The sequence below is a fragment of the Myxine glutinosa genome, chromosome 1 (genome assembly GCF_964187855.1).
Source record: "Myxine glutinosa chromosome 1, kmMyxGlut1.1, whole genome shotgun sequence".
Taxonomy (NCBI): domain Eukaryota; kingdom Metazoa; phylum Chordata; class Myxini; order Myxiniformes; family Myxinidae; genus Myxine; species Myxine glutinosa.
The window spans coordinates 333,313,216-333,331,419 of record NC_136261.1 but is presented as its reverse complement, the minus strand read 5'-3'; positions in this window follow the sequence as shown (position 1 = coordinate 333,331,419).

Sequence of the window (18,204 nt, the reverse complement as noted above, 5' to 3'; positions counted from 1 at the left end):
GGACGATTGAACATCGCGTCTTTGTTGTTGAGACGTTTATTCAAACGGGTAGTTCGGTGGTGCTTACACAGCGCAGATTTCGTACTCACTTCAATGTTGGTCGACGTGGCGCCGTTCCGTCTCGAAACACAATATTGAAGTGGGTAAAAAACTTCAGGACAACTGGATCTGTGAGGCCGGGAGCAGCTCGGGGAGGTGATCGAACCGTTAGGACCCCGGGAAACATCGAAAGGGTTCGACAAGCTGTGGAGGCCAGCCCTCGTCGGTCAGCGGTACGGCACGCTCACGCTCTACGGATGTCAGACAGATCAGTTCGTCAAATTTTGCACTTGGACCTTCATTATCACGTGTACAAAATCATGGTGGTTCAAGAACTGCAGCAGAATGATTTCGTACAGCGGTTTACGTTCGCAGAAAGAATGCTGGAACTGCTGAGGGATGACACTGTTCTCATTATGAGTGATGAGGCGCATTTTCACTTGTCGGGAAGTGTAAACAAGCAAAATTCCCGATATTGGTCAACAACAAATCCGCGAGAACTCCATCAAAGACCCCTGCACTGCGAGGGAGTCACTGTGTGGGCCGGAATAGTCCGATTCGGCATAATTGGGCCTTATTTTTTCAAGGAAGGCGGACGCACTGTGACAGTCAACTCACAACGTTATGTTACGATGTTGCACGAGTTCTCACTGCCTGAATTGAGACGACGTCGCATTGACCTCCCTACAGTTTGGTTTCAGTAAGATGGGGCTACTTGCCATACCTCAAGAGAATCAATGGCCTTATTAAGAGAACATTTTCCAGGGCACCTCATTTCAATCCGTGGGGATGTGGAGTGGCCCCCTCGATCGCCCGATCTTTCACCCTGTGACTATTTTTTATGGGGTTACCTGAAAGCTAAGGTTTACATTGAAAAACCACGCACTCTTGAGACCCTTTCAGATGCCATCACCAGAGAAATTCGAGCTATTCCACTTGCCATGGTTGAAAGGTCTATGGACAACTTTTCCGCGCGTCTGCAAGAATGCTTGGACAAGAACGGCCGCCATTTAGATGATGTCATTTTTCAAACATGAATTACATTTTTAAAATGTCTTTGTTACAGTGTATTACATGGCATTATATATGTAGTCTTTAAAAATAAAAAAAATTGAAATTCGACGAAAAATAACTGTGTACGAGTTTTCTGAAAATCGTCACACCTCCCTGACGGACCCTGTATAAGGGGCGACTGGGGAGCGCGGGTTTCAGAAGGGAGTAGTCAGCTTAGATGATGCAGTGTGGGTGCAGGAAGTTCTTTGTGGTGAGCGTGATGATGGAGTGGTGAGCAGAGTATTGTGAGTGTGGGGTGAATGGCATTGTATGGAACTAGGGCATGCCCGTACTATATATATATCTAAAATTATATCCCCCCCCTCTATTTACATGAAATGGTTTGGTTCATTCGCAAAGCCAAAGCGAACGGCTTGCGAGTACGGTGACAATCCCCCCCCCCCCCCTCTATTTACATGAAATGGTTTGGTCCAAAGCGAACGGCTTGCGGAGTTTGGTAAAGAAATCGCCATAGCGTGCACAAACGCGCAGGAAAGCGAAAGAATCGCAAATTAGTTTTAATTAGTTTTAAAACATAGTTTAACGCCAACATAGCGGCAACATAGTTTGCCAACGGGAAATAAATGAATACGCTCTCAAATGTGCCGTCCGAGGCAGAGTCTGTTCGCCACGTTCGGCACACGTGATAGCTCGCTGCTCTCTGATTGGTTGAATCGTTTTTTGGACATAGCTCGGTAACTACTTGTCCGATTAATATGAAACCTTGAAAAGGCACATCCTCAGGTCCCCAGCAATATACCTGGCAAGTTTCAAGTATATCGGACCCGTGGTTGTCGAGAAACAGCGGTCACAGACAGACACACAGAGATTACTGGCATTATAGATAGACTAGGGCATGCCTGTACTATATATACTAGGGCATGCCCGTACTATATATATATCTAAAATTATATCCCCCCCCTCTATTTACATGAAATGGTTTGGTCCAAAGCGAATGGCTTGCGAGTACGGTGACAATCCCCCCCCTCTATTTACATGAAATGGTTTGGTCCAAAGCGAACGGCTTGCGAGTACGGTGACAATCCCCCCCCCTCTATTTACATGAAATGGTTTGGTCCAAAGCGAACGGCTTGCGAGTACGGTGACAATCCCCCCCCTCTATTTACATGAAATGGTTTGGTCCAAAGCGAACGGCTTGCGGAGTTTGGTAAAGAAATCGCCATAGCTCGGTAACTACTTGTCCGATTAATATGAAACCTTGAAAAGGCACATCCTCAGGTCCCCAGCAATATACCTGGCAAGTTTCAAGTATATCGGACCCGTGGTTGTCGAGAAACAGCGGTCACAGACAAACATACAAACATACAAACATACAAACATACAAACATACACACAGAGATTACTGGAATTATAGATAGATATCTACAATTATATCCCCCCCCCTCTATTTACATGAAATGGTTTGGTCCATTCGCAAAGCCAAAGCGAACGGCTTGCGAGTACGGTGACAATCCCCCCCCCCTCTATTTACATGAAATGGTTTGGTCCAAAGCGAACGGCTTGCGAGTACGGTGACAATCCCCCCCCCCCCCCCCTCTATTTACATGAAATGGTTTGGTCCAAAGCGAACGGCTTGCGAGTACGATGACAATCCCCCCCCTCTATTTACATGGAATGGTTTGGTCCAAAGCGAACGGCTTGCGAGTACGGTGACAATCCCCCCCCCTCTATTTACATGAAATGGTTTGGTCCAAAGCGAACGGCTTGCGGAGTTTGGTAAAGAAATCGCCATAGCGTGCACAAACGCGCAGGAAAGCGAAAGAATCGCAAATTAGTTTTAATTAGTTTTAAAACATAGTTTAACGCCAACATAGTTTGCCAACGTGAAATAAATGAATACGCTCTCAAATGTGCCGTCCGAGGCAGAGTCTGTTCACCACGTTCGGCACACGTGATAACTCGCTGCTCTCTGATTGGTTGAATCGTTTTTTGGACATAGCTCGGTAACTACTTGTCCGATTAATATGAAACCTTGAAAAGGCACATCATCGGGTCCCCAGCAATATACCTGGCAAGTTTCAAGTATATCGGACCCGTGGTTGTCGAGAAACAGCGGTCACAGACAAACACACAGACATACACACATACACACACACACACACACACACAGAGATTACTGGAATTATAGATAGACTAGGACGTGCCCGTACGTGGCGTACCCGTAACCGTACCGTACCCGGAACCGTACCGTACCCGTACCGTACCCATACCGTACCCGTACCCGTGACGTGCCCGTAATGAATATGTACAAAATATAAATATGTATGTACTACAATCGATCGTACCTTACAACAATCAACACAGATTGCAACGTCAAATAAATGAATACGCTCTCAAATGTGCTGTCCGAGGCAGCGTCTGCTCGCCACGTTCAGCGTCACTATGACTATCGTAAGTCCGGAAGTGACGTCCTCATTTGACTGTCCGGAAGGTCGCATATCGCAGTTACGATGAATCGCAAATTAGTTTTAATTAGTTTTAAAACATAGTTTAACGCCAACATAGTTTGCCAACGTGAAATAAATGAATACGCTCTCAAATGTGCCGTCCGAGGCAGAGTCTGTTCGCCACGTTCGGCACACGTGATAGCTCGCTGCTCTCTGATTGGTTGAATCGTTTTTTGGACATAGCTCGGTAACTACTTGTCCGATTAATATGAAACCTTGAAAAGGCACATCCTCAGGTCCCCAGCAATATACCTGGCAAGTTTCAAGTATATCGGACCCGTGGTCGTCGAGAAACAGCGGTCACAGACAAACACACAGACATACACACATACACACACACACACACACACACACACACACACACACACACACACACACACAGAGATTACTGCAATTATAGATAGATGAAGAAGCCTGGGAGGACGGAGGGTGCAGGTGGCATCAGGTGTGTGAGCACAGGTGTGCAAGTGAGTGAACAGGTGTATGGAGAATGGTTGTGTGGAATAGATGGTCTGGAGTAAATGGAGTATGGAATGGATGGTGTGGAGTGAGTATGGAGGAAACTGTGGAGTGGAGTGGTTGGTGCGAAGGCAGTGGATGGGGAGGATGGACCCCATCACGAATACCCGGGGAGGGTAGTTTAAGAGTTAGGTAGAGGGTATAGGTAAATTGTGGTTGGATATTGGCATCTGTGGTGCGTGTGGAAGAATGGTGTTTGGATGGGTGCATTAGTGACATGGAAATGGCTGGGTGTGTGGCCTGTTAAAGGTATGGTTGGTTGAGCGCTCCGCCACTGTTAGTCCGTCGGCCAGGTGAGGCCGCAGGTAGGCTCTGGGAGCCAGTTAGAGTTGTTGTGGATGGGGCCCGAGGATCCGGAGGACAGACCCGGGTAGCCCAGTGCGAGAGAGGGCACCGAGGGGGTAAGTGCCAGGGAGGGCCTTCCCCAGGTAGATAGGTAGGGTGAGGAGCTAGGCAAGCTTGGGAGACGACTTCAGTGGCGGAACCGCACAGGTAAGTAGCCCTGTTAGGGGAGCCACACGACCCAGTCCTGAATTGTGCGAAGGCACAGGGAGTTGAATCGGGGGAGTTTTTTTTGTTTTGTTTTTTTGTTTTTTGTATACTGAATCGAGGCTCGTGAAAGAGCTAACATTTATTTCACAAACAAATCAACCAGACAAACAAAACACACAAAAAGAGGGAGCGGAAGACAAGATGGGGAGAGAAGGGGAAGCACACAACCACAACATTTGAGAGCAGGGAGAAGTGTGGGAGGGAGAGGGCTTGGGGGCAGGAGGCGTGGGAGGGGGAGGGCGGGGGGGAGAGGTATAAAACACAAGGGGACCGAAATTAGCGGGGGTAGAAAAGATCAAGGTTTTGGATGGGGGAGGATAAGAGATGGTGGTGAACAGCTGTTTTAAAGACCTGGAGGGTGCAGTGGGATTGAAGAGAGTGAGGGAGTTTGTTCCAGAGGCGGGAGAAAAGATGAATGAAGGAGTGAAGGTGAGCAGAAAGTCTTGATTTTGGCAGTTTAACCATAAGAGGGTTGCAGGCAGATCTTGTGCGACCTGTAGGAATATTTGGGGGACAGAGCCCAGAGAGGGCTGGGGGGGCAAGGCCAGAGAGGAGTCGGTAGAAGACGGAAAGACCACCAACCTGCCTGCGGTGAGTGAGTGAAAGGCCCTTGGAGTTAGCTTCATCGCGGGAGATTCCAATGATTCTGAACGCTTTGGTTTCAACAGCATGAAGACGGGCTAGGTGTGAGGCAGGAGCACCAGACCAGAGGGGAGAGCAGTATTCCATAGAGCTGCGGATGAAAGCCTTGTATGTGGTGAGGAGCTCAGGTGTGCCAAGGAAGGACTTCGCACGAAGGAGGATGCCCAGTCGGCGACTGGCTTTGGAGGCCAGATTTGAAATGTGGTTTTCCCAGGAAAGTGAGACCCCAAATTGGTGAGCACCACAGATGGTCAATGGGAATTTGGTTCTTAGAACTGCATAGAGTAAGACGGCCAATGGTTTTGCAGGGAAAGACCCCGGGTAATGTAAAGTGTGTTAATGCTATTTAGAGAGTAGTTAGGATTAAGCATCTCCTCGCACCATCTACACCCACTCACCTGAGGTGACGACGGTGCTCCACACCATGCCATGGTTTGTTGTTTTATTTTTGTGCAGATGTTTTGGAAATGTGAGACGCATCATGACATGGGTGAGACATTGTGCTTGATGTTCCAGCTCTTCCTCCTTATGAGGAATTGATGATGAATTGGATGATGGCAAATTTGGTTGGTTAGAGGGATTGTGAACGAATTTGGAATTAGGGGAGATATGGGGAAGACAAGACGATAGTGACGAATTTGTAAATTGTTGTGTAAATATGGGGTAAGGGCAAGGGTAGAGTAGGTGACAGGGGGGGTGGCGTACGGTAGGGAAGAGCTTTCTCAATTCGCTCTTCGTGCGCACCTCGCTCTGCATTACCTTGATGGATGTGTAGTGTTGCACGCTCTCACAATGCTCACGAACCACGAATCAACCACGAACGAACTCTCTCTTGCTCTCACTGACTCGTTCACTGGGGCACTCCCTCTCCGACTGTCTGACTCACAACGCTCTCTGGGGCACTGTCTCTCTGACTGAGGCTGGGGTGGGGGGGGGGGGGGGGAGGGCCGGGGCAGGATTTTATGGCCCCGCCCCAGAGTCTTACCCGAATGTTCCAAGCCCCTCCTCTCGCTGCCATTGTTTGCCACTCCCCTTGAGCTCCGATTGGCTGCTCGCCGCTTACCGGCCACTCCCCTGCAGCTCCTCCCTTCGGCCTGCCAGACTTGTTTCAGGCCAAGCACGTGGCATTCTAGCCCAAAGAGCACCTAACTCACTGGCCTGCTCAACGCATACTAACACAGGAAAGGAGACTATGCTTACATTTAATAAGAAATAACTGAACAAAAGCGAGGCTACATGTTGGGGTGCAACTACCTACGAGGGGGGTAATTCTTTATTCACAAAACCGCAACAATACAATATTTTCAGATGTGATGTACAATATTGTCAGATGTGAAATACAATATTGTCAGATGTAATATACAATATTGTCAGATGTAATATACAATATTGTCAGATGTAATATACAATATTGTCAGATGTAATATACAATATTGTCAGATGTGACATACAATATTGTGAGATGTAATATACAATATTGTCAGATGTAATATACAATATTGTCAGATGTAACATACAATATTGTCAGATGTAATATACAACATTGTCAGATGTGATATATAATATTGTCAGATGTAATATACAATATTGTCAGATGTGATATATAATATTGTCAGATGTGATATATAATATTGTCAGATGTAATATACAATATTGTCAGATGTAATATACAATATTGTCAGATGTAATATACAATATTGTCAGATGTAATATACAATATTGTCAGATGTAATATACAATATTGTCAGATGTGACATACAATATTGTGAGATGTAATATACAATATTGTCAGATGTAATATACAATATTTTCAGATGTAATATACAATATTGTCAGATGTAATATACAATATTGTCAGATGTAATATACAATATTGTCAGATGTAATATACAATATTGTCAGATGTAATATACAATATTGTCAGATGTGAAATACAATATTGTCAGATGTGACATACAATATTGTCAGATGTAATATACAATATTGTCAGATGTAATATACAATATTGTCAGATGTAATATACAATATTGTCAGATGTGACATACAATATTGTCAGACGTAATATACAATATTTTCAGATGTGATATATAATATTGTCAGATGTAATATACAATATTGTCAGATGTGACATACAATATTGTCAGACGTAATATACATTATTGTCAAATGTAATATACAATATTTTCAGATGTGACATACAAGATTGTGAGATGTAATATACAATAGTGTCAGATGTGACATACAATATTGTGAGATGTAATATACAATATTGTCAGATGTAATATACAATATTTTCAGATGTGATATACAATATTGTCAGATGTAAAATACAATATTTTCAGATGTGACATATTATTGTCAGATGTAATATAAAATATTGTCAGACGTAATATACATTATTGTCAGATGTAATATACAATATTTTCAGATGTGACATACAATATTGTGAGATGTAATATACAATATTGTCAGATGTGCAATACAATATTGTGAGATGTAATATACAATATTGTCAGGTGTAATATACAATATTTTCAGATGTGATATACAATATTGTCAGATGTAACATGCAATATTTTCAGATGTGATATACAATATTGTGAGATGTAATAAAAATATTTTCAGATGTGATATACAATATTGTCAAATGTAATATACAATATTGTCAGATGTAATATACAATATTGTCAGATGTGATATACAACATTGTCAGAGGTAATATACAATATTGTCAGATGTGATCTACAATATTGTCAGATGTAATATACAATATTGTCAGATATAATATACAATATTGTCAGATGTGATTTTCAATATTGTCAGATGTAATATACAATATTGTCAGATGTAATGTACAATATTGTCAGAAGTAATATACAATATTGTCAGATGTAATATACAATATTGTCAGATGTTGTATACAATATTGTCAGAAGTAATATACAATATTGTCAGATGTAATATATAATATTGTGAGATGTAATATACAATATTGTCAGATGTAATATACAATATTGTCAGATGTAATATACAATATTGTCAGATGTAATATACAATACTGTCAGATGTAATATACTGTTGCGGATCTCTCGAAGCCCGTCGACGTACAGAGGGCGGGGGGGGGGGGGGGGGTTAAACCCCTTTTCCCCCTCGGGTCTTCGAGTCCACGAGGCCGAGCCACCTCTCCCGTAGCGAGCATGCGGAAGGGTATCGGGTCGATTCCACACGTACCTTTGGTACCCACGCCGCCACAAAAACGGAGACTGGACCTCGCAGAAGCCACGCTAATCGAATACGCCCGAGCGGTTTTTGTATCACGTGACTCGTGCCATTACTTTTATTGAACCCAATTGAGCGGTTTTATTCGTGCGATGCTAGGCCAATAGTGAAATTACAGGAACGATCAAATATAAGAAAGAACATGGGTTTATTTACAACTATACAAGGCAAAGAGACACAGGGAAGGCTTAATCAGTCTTAACTTATCCCCGGACAAGGGCCCACTCACTCACGCAGGGAAAAGAAGGAAGAACAAATTCGCGCTCCAAACGCGCCTTGGCGCTGGTCGCTCCCGGACAGTTCGCTGGGCGTGGCCCTCGGATGTTCGCGGCACGTGTGCTGGGAGCGCAGGCAGTGGAGACCATGCGTCTGTGGCCTGGAATGGATCGTCCTCACGAGCGCGTTATTCACAGCCGCAGAGCGCAGGGCACAGGGAGAGTTCGTGTACAGAGAGGGCTTATAGCAAGCAACCGAATTCACTCGTGGCTACAACATCTTTCTCACTGGAACTTGGTCACTGTTGCACTCTCTCACAACGCTCACGAACCACGAATCAACCACGAACCAACTCTCTCTCGCTCTCACTGACTCGTTCACTGGGGAACTCCCTCTCCGACTGTCTGACTCACAATTCTCTCTGGGGCACTCTCTCTCCGACTGAGGCGGGGGGGCCCGGGGCAGGGTTTTATGGCCCCGCCCCAGAGTCTTACCCGAATGTTCCAAGCCCCTCCTCTCGCTGCCGTTGTTAGCCACTCCCCTTGAGCTCCGATTGGCTGCTCGCCGCTTACCGGCCACTCCGCTGCAGCTCGTCCCTTCGGCCTGCCAGACTTGTTCCAGGCCTAGCACGTGGCATTCTAGCCCAAAGAACACCTAACTCACTGGCCTGCTCAACACATACTAACACAGGAAAGGAGACTATGCTTACATTTAATAAGAAATAACTGAACTAAAGCGAGGCTACATGTTGTGGTGCAACTACCTATGAGGGGGGTCATTCTTTATTCACAAAACCGCAACACTACCCCCCTCTCTCACCAGACTCATTCCGAGTCGACCCCAACAATGGAACGACCGGTAGAGCCTGGCATGCAAAGTTACCATTACTTTTAAATGTGACACATGGGTGTAATCCCCCTAGCATTTATTCTGACCCATGTGTGCGACATTTTTAACACTAGATATGTCCCCCCCCCTAATGCGTTGAGCAGCTACTCTAACAGACCCACACCCACAACTACCTGAGTATTTCGGAATTTTCAAACTACACACATAGTTTACACACATACCTCACTACTACACACTCACTACACCTCACTACACCTCACTACTCACTACTACTACACACATACCTCACTCCCCTATTTACAATGCACAGAACTTACTTTATTTACAATTCTACGACCCAAGACCTGCACTTTGGAAGAAGAGAATTGGAGGGGAGAAAATCACACTTGATATGGCACTTGCTGCAAGCATCTTGCAACTTCTGTGTGCGGCTAACAAAACCGGCTGGCCCTGACCGGCATACAGGCCATATGAAGCATCAGGGCCATCGAAGCTTCCACATCTTCTTCATACCTAGCACACAATAGTAAACAATTGCTCACACTTTCCTTTTATTGGCCAGCAGGGACACTCTCCTCTGGTCCAACTGCGTGGCATCAGAGCCACTCAACAAGTGGTCCGAAGGTGCAAGATGATTTTGCAGCAAGATGCTGCACAGCAGAGGTGCGAATTATTCTTTATTATTATTTATTATCACAGTTATTCTTTATTCACAAAACCGCAACAATACAATATTTTCAGATGTGATAAACAATATTGTCAGATGTAATATACAATATTTTCAGATGTAATATACAATTTTTTTTTTGTTTGTTTTTTGTTTTTTGTATACTGAATCGAGGCTCGTGAAAGAGCTAACATTTATTTCACAAACAAATCAACCAGACAAACAAAATATATAAAAAGAAGGAGCGGAAGACGATGGGGAGAGAAGGGGAAGCACACAAACACAACATTTGAGAGCAGGGAGATGTGTGGGAGGGAGAGGGGTTGGGGGGAGGAGGGGTGGGAAAGGGGGTGGGGGGGGGAGAAAATTGACAGATGTAATATACAATATTGTCAGATGTAATATACAATATTGTCAGATGTAATATACAATATTGTCAGATGTAATATACAATACTAGTGGGGTCACTTGTGGGAATCCCACGGGCATGGACATGTGTGACATTTGGGCATCTTGATTTAGATGCTGCACATTAAATTTTACCAAATGGTTAATGGCAATTCATCAGATCCAGAAATGGTGTAATGAACACAATTTATTTATTTCACATAATATGTGACCCCTCACTCCCCTCCACCTGACACTGTCCTCTCTCCACCCTCACGCCTCTCCAATCCCACTCCTCCTCACACTCCTCTCCAATACCTCCTCACACTCCTCTACAATACCTCCTCACCCTCCTCTCCAATACCTCCTCACACTCCTCTCCAATCCCTCACACTCCTCTCCAATCCCTCACACTCCTCTCCAATCCCTCACACTCCTCTCCAATCCCTCACACTCCTCTCCAATCCTTCATACTCCCCTCCAATCGTGCCTCACTCGCCTCTCCAATCGGCCCTCACTCTCCAACCCCTCGCTCCTCTCCAACCCTGAGCCCCTCTCCAACCCCTCGCACTTCTCTCCAATACCTCCTCACACTCCTCTCCAATCGCTCACACTCCTCTCCAATTCCTCACACTCCTCTCCAATTCCTCACACTCCTCTCCAATCCCTCACACTCCTCTCCAATCCCTCACTCACCTCTCCAATCGCTCCTCACTCTCCTCTCCAATCGCTCCTCACTCTCCTCTCCAATCGGCCTTCACTCTCCAACCCCTCGCTCCTCTCCAACCCCGCGCTCCTCTCCAACCCCTCACACTCCTCTCCAATACCTCCTCACACTCCTCTCCAATCCCTCCTCACACTCCTCTCCAATCCCTCCTCACACTCCTCTCCAATACCTCCTCACATTCCTCTCCAATACCTCCTCATACTCCTCTCCAATCGCTCCCCACTTGCCTCTCCAATCGCTCCTCACTCTCCTCTCCAATTGGCCCTCACTCTCCAACCCCTCACTCCTCTACAACCCCTCGCTCCTCTCCAACCCCTAGCCCCTCTCCAACCCCTCACACTCCTCTCCAATCTCGCACACTCCTCACCAATCCCTCACACTCCTCTCCAATCCACCACACGCCTCTCCAATTCCTCATACTCCTCTGCAATCATGCCTCACTCACCTCTCCAATCGCTCCTCACTCGCCTCTCCAATCGCTCCTCACTCGCCTCTCCAATCGGCCCTCACTCTCCAAACCCTCACTCCTCTCCAACTCCTCGCACCTCTCCAACCCCTAGCCCCTCTCCAACCCCTCGCTCCTGTCCAACCCCTAGCCCCTCTTCAACCCCTCACACTCCTCTCCAATACCTCCTCACATTCCTCTCCAATACCTCCTCACACTCCTCCCCAATCACGCTTCACTGTCCTCCCCAATCGCTCCTTGCTCCCCTCTCCAATCGCTCCTTACTCGCCTCTCCAATCGCTCCTCACTCTCCTCTCCAATCGGGCCTCACTCTCCAACCCCTCGCTCCTCTCCAACCCCTCGCTCCTCTCCAACCCCTCACTCCTCTCCAACCTCACTCTCCTCTCCAATCGCTCCTCACTCTCCTCTCCAATCGGCCCTCACTCTCCAACCCCTTGCTCCTCTCCAATCCCTCGCTCCTCTCCAACCCCTCGCTCCTCTCCAACCACAAGCTTCTCACTCTCCATCCCCTCGCTCCTCCCTCTCCAACCCCTTGCTCCTTTCCAACCGCTCACTCCTCTCCAACACCTCACTCCTCTCCAACCACTTGCTCCTCTCCAACCCCTTGCTCCTCTCCAATCCCTCGCTCTCTCTCCAACCCCTCGCTCTTCACCAACCCCTCGCCCTCTCCAACCCCTAGCTCCTCACTCTCCAACCCCTAGCTCCTCACTCTCCAACCCCTAGCTCCTCTCCAACCCCTCGCTCCTCTCCAACCCCTTGCTCCTCTCCAACTCCTCGTTCCTCTCCAACCCCTCGCTCCTCGCCAACCCCTCGCTCCTCTTCAACCCCTCGCTCCTCTCCAACCCCTCGCTCCTCTCCAACCCCTCGATCCTCTCCAACCCCTTGCTCCTCTCCAACCCCCGCTCCTCTCCAACCCCTCGCTCCTCTCCAACCCCTCGCTCCTCTCCAACTCCTCACTCCTCTCCAACCCCTCGCTCCTCTCCAACTCCTCGCTCCTCACTCTCCAACCTCTCACTCCTCTCCAATTTCTCGCTCCTCTCCAACCCCTATCCCCTCACTCTCCAACCCCTAGCTCCTTACTCTCCAATTCCTCGCTCCTCGCTCCTCTCCCGTCTCATTCATTTTGGAAATGGAAGTTTCCACGCAACGCATGAATTGTCACGATCCTCAAGAGGCAGTGTCTCGTAATCATCAAATGACAAATGGCAAGTAAATTACATTTAGAAAATTAAAGATTTCAAAGAAACCTATTTAAAGTGTATGCGCACATAACTAATAAAAAAAAAACGTAGAAATATCTCTCGGTAATTTCCTGAAACATATTTTACTTCCGGATAATAATGTTGACTGAAATAAGAACGAAGAAATATATGTCGTTTTTGTGACGATTGTCATCAAAAGTAAAAGTAATATATCTTAACGGAAAAGAAAAAGCGAATTTTTAATATATGTCGACATTTTCCCCGACTGTTATTTTAGGCGGTGTATTTTCGTGTATCATCGTGGCACGATTTTTAAAAATATATCTCTGCATTTTCCCGTGTGTGCGTGAATGTTCTCAATTATTTCTGACACCGAGTCTAAAACCATCGATAAAAATTAAATCAGATGGTGAATTTGAGATAAAATCATGAGGGTGACTCAATGAATGGGCTTTATTTTACAGACCTTTGAGAAATCATTTCGTTCTATAAACAGAAACTTTCATGGGATTCTCTTCACGTTTTTTTTCAACCGAGTCTAAAACTATGTTAGCGACTGTTAAAAATGAAATGATATATCGAATTAGAGTTGAAATAAACCTGTGTGAGAGAGAAAGACAGCACGGGCCTAACTAAACAGGCCTCAAAGCTATTCAAGTTAATAAAATGGTGCATATTTGTTTATATGAAGCCTCTCCAAGTAGAGGTGGACTAGAAGGACAAGAAGAACAAGAAGGACAAGGTGGACAAGAAGGGTTTACTCTGTAAAAGGAGTAAGCCACACCCCCGGACAGACAGACAGACAGACAGACAGAATCACTGACGCCTATTATAATATAGCTTGTCAGATGTAATATGCAATATTGTCAGATGTAATATACAATATTTTCAGATGTAATATACAATATTGTCAGATGTAATATACAATATTGTCAGACGTGATATACAATATTGTCAGACGTGATATACAATATTGTCAGACGTGATATACAATATTGTCAGACGTGATATACAATATTGTCAGATGTGATATACAATATTGTCAGATGTGATATACAATATTGTCTGATGTGATATACAATATTGTTAGATGTGAAATACAATATTGTCAGATGTGATATACAATATTGTCAGATGTAATATACAATATTGTCAGATGTAATATACAATATTGTCAGATGTGATATACAATATTGTCAGATGTGATATACAATATTGTCAGATGTGATATACAATATTGTCAGAAGTAATATACAATATTGTCAGATGTAATATACAATATTGTCAGATGTAATATACAATATTGTCAGATGTGATATACAATATTGTCAGATGTGACATACAATATTGTCAGATGTGATATACAATATTGTCAGATGTGATATACAATATTGTCAGATGTGAAATACAATATTGTCAGATGTAATATACAATATTGTCAGATGTAATATACAATATTGTCAGATGTAATATACAACATTGTCAGATGTGATATACAATATTGTCAGATGTAATATACAATATTGTCAGATGTGATATACAATATTGTCAGAGGTAATATACAATATTGTCAGATGTGATATACAATATTGTCAGAAGTAATATACAATATTGTCAGATGTAATATACAATATTGTCAGAAGTGATATACAATATTGTCAGATGTGATATACAATATTGTCAGATGTGATATACAATATTGTCAGATGTGATATACAATATTGTCAGATGTGAAATACAATATTGTCAGATGTGATATACAATATTGTCAGATGTAATATACAATATTGTCAGATGTAATATACAATATTGCCAGATGTAATATACAACATTGTCAGATGTGAAATACAATATTGTCAGATGTGATATACAATATTGTCAGATGTGATATACAATATTGTCTGATGTAATATACAATATTGACTTGCAGTGATTTCTTCCTATAATGAAGTTTAATTGTAATCCATATAATTAGCATGCCATATAGTTTTTACCATTTTACCCACAAAGCAGAAAGCATCCTTTCAAACAAATACTTCTTGTGTGGGTTTGTCAAGTACGTTAGCAAGTGGAACACCATTCTTGGACAGAAACTGCCACAAAGACATTTCATTGTGCAATGGAACATGATTGCTATTTCGCAGGAACCATTCACTCCTGACCCTCATTGGTCTTGGTGACACAAATGGATTTTACGACACAATAATTAAATAACTTCACTGCAGAACATGTCGTTCAGTTTAACCATGGAAATGAAAGCATAATGTGCTAGTCATTTGAAATGAAGCCTCCAAATCTGCATGTGGGTATGTTATCAACAAAGCAAAGCGACATGTGCTTTCAAAAGGTGTGCAGCGGATGTTGAAGCCAAGTTGTACACAAGATGCCACGAGGTGATGTCAAGAAGATATATCTACCATATAAAACATAATGTCGGTTTGTGTGTTTGTACAGATGTCTGTCCCCCTTCATAAGTGCAGGTTTTAAAGGTCAATCTTTTAACACGAATGTGTGTTCACTACAGTCTGTTTTTGAGGATAAAACAAACTCGAAAAACATTTTCCATAAAAGAGTAAGTATGTCTCTTCTATTGGAAAATGTAGACGGTGGCTTGCAAACCGGGCCTCAAGGGCGGTGTACATAAAAGTTTTTAAAAACAATACAATAAATACAAGATGCAGGGAGGTCAAATTTGCTGCACATGATGTGCAATGCATGCAAAGTAAAAGGAGTGTTAATTTACATCCATATGATGTCTAATAAATAAATAAGATACAAGCACAGCTGACACTCGGCCGAGGCTTCAGATTTTGGCACGCTCACGAGGCTGCACCGTCCAATAAACTGTTCCAACCTGTCATTTTTGACGGGCTTTTTACTAGTACCTATATGTGTATATATATATATATATTGTTGCAGATTCCGGTTCACCCAACGTACTAACGGGGATGAGGGGGGAGGGGGTGAAGTCCCCGGGTCCACGGGGAGGTCGTGCCCGGCGAGTAGCGAAGCAACTACTAATGCCAATCCCCCAAACATGGCCACTACTCAAATACCTTCGAGACCGCGTGGTTCAAAAGACCGGGAAATGAATGCCCTCTCGCGATTTCACACCTTATTCCAATTGAGTGTGCCGAGCGGTTTTATTGCGCTGGTGTGAATCACAGTTATGCTGCGTGATTTATGGGCCTAATTCGAGTCAAATTCGGTTCGGCCTATGCTCTACCAATGGGGGAAAAGACGTATTCGAACAGGTTGAACGGAAACAAAAATGTACACATCTTTTATTTATAATTCACAGAAAAAGGACGAGAGCAGACTTAACAATTCTACCTATCTAAATCCCAACATAGGCGCCTTGCACACACACACTGGGAATGAATCGCACAGGTTAAACTCTTACCGAGCAACGTGCAGCCGTGGACTTGGGTTCGCTAGCTTCCGTGCGCAGCTCCCGGGCCGTTCAGGATGCGCAGCTTGCAGGTCGGCCGGACGAGCCACCGCACCAAAGTCAGCACGAACGACGATCCAGGACGGATGAATTCAACGCAGGAAAGACCAACCAGCATGGAGGATACCACGAGGAATGAAGGTCGAGCACAGGAAGGACGAACCAGCATGGAGGACAGCCAGCTCGAAGGACCATGACGAGAGCCAGAGAGCAGAGAGAGCAAAGTGCGATGGACATGGGGTTTATATCGGGTCGAAAACCTCCATAGAATGTTCCACAGGCCCCCATTGGCCAAGGCAATACTGGTAGATTGCCGGCGAAGTTTGCTAGAGAAGTGTCCACACCTGATTGGTTGTTTTACATGTCCACAATCCCTCATTGGTTGTTTGTGTATCCACAATCTCTCATTGCTTGTTTGTGTATCCACAATCTCTCATTGGTTGTTTGTGTGTCCACGATCTCTCATTGGTTGTTTATGTATCCACAATCTCTCATTGGTTGTTTGTGTGTCCACGATCTCTCATTGGCTGCTTACATGTCCACGACCTCTCATTGGCTGCTTGTTGGTGATGTGTCCACACCCTCTCACCGGTTACCTGCTGGTGACGTGGGCGGTTCTTTTAGCCACGCCTACTTCAGTCAGGTTGATCACGTGGACTGTGCTTGCAGCCATGCCTCCTTGCACATGAACCAGTGTCTTCCTTCCAGTATATATAGGTTTGAACCCTGCCTAAACTCAACGCATATTTGCTTTAATTACTACACAATGGGAAGGGAGCTTATCTTTACATTTAATAAGAAATAACTGACCAATGCAGGCTACATGTTGTCATGTAATTAAGTAGAGGGGGTGTTCTTTATTGCAAAACCACAACAATATATACACTGAACATCAAAATTAACTTATCACTTTCATTTTTTGAAATGTGCAGCTTTACAACCACGTTTCTTCAATTGTAATGGCGATTATGTAATGCGAACTTCACTTCAATCACCTGGTTGATCAACAATTGCATGCTTGAGTGGTTCTGTATAGGGATCTTTCCCTTTAAATAATGACCCTCATAATTAAATCCTTCAGTTCTCGTGGTTAGACATTCATTTACTGCTGTCTATAGTCAATCTAGAAGCTCTGACAGGGAAAACAACAAGAAAATTCAGATGCCACGCCTGACATCTGAACAACGTTTAAAGGCAATGCTTGAGGTTGGTGTAAGCCAGCGAACGTCCAACGTCAGTCCAACGTCTGAGTCCAGATTTTGCCTCCATGCTGCTGATGGGCATCAACGGGTATGGCGCAGAGATGGGCAAAGGTATGCATCATGCTGTATTCGCCAGATCAATCGTTGGGGAGGACCCAGTGTGATGGTATGGGCCGGCATTTCCACCCATTTCAGGACACCTCTGGTCGTCATCGAAGGTAATCTCACTTGTCAGCGTTATGTCAGTGAAGTTTTGAAACCTCATCTGCTGCCATTTCTCCAGGCTCATCCTGACATCGCAGTTTTCCAGCAGGACAACGCTCGACCCCATGCTGCTCGCGTGACCACCAACTTTCTCCAGGAACAGGGTGTTGAAGTGATGCCTTGGATGCCTTATTCCCCTGACTTAAATCCCATTGAGCATTTATGGGATGAGCTTTGTCGACGTCTTGCATCGAAGAGATCAACGGCTGTCAATCGGCAAA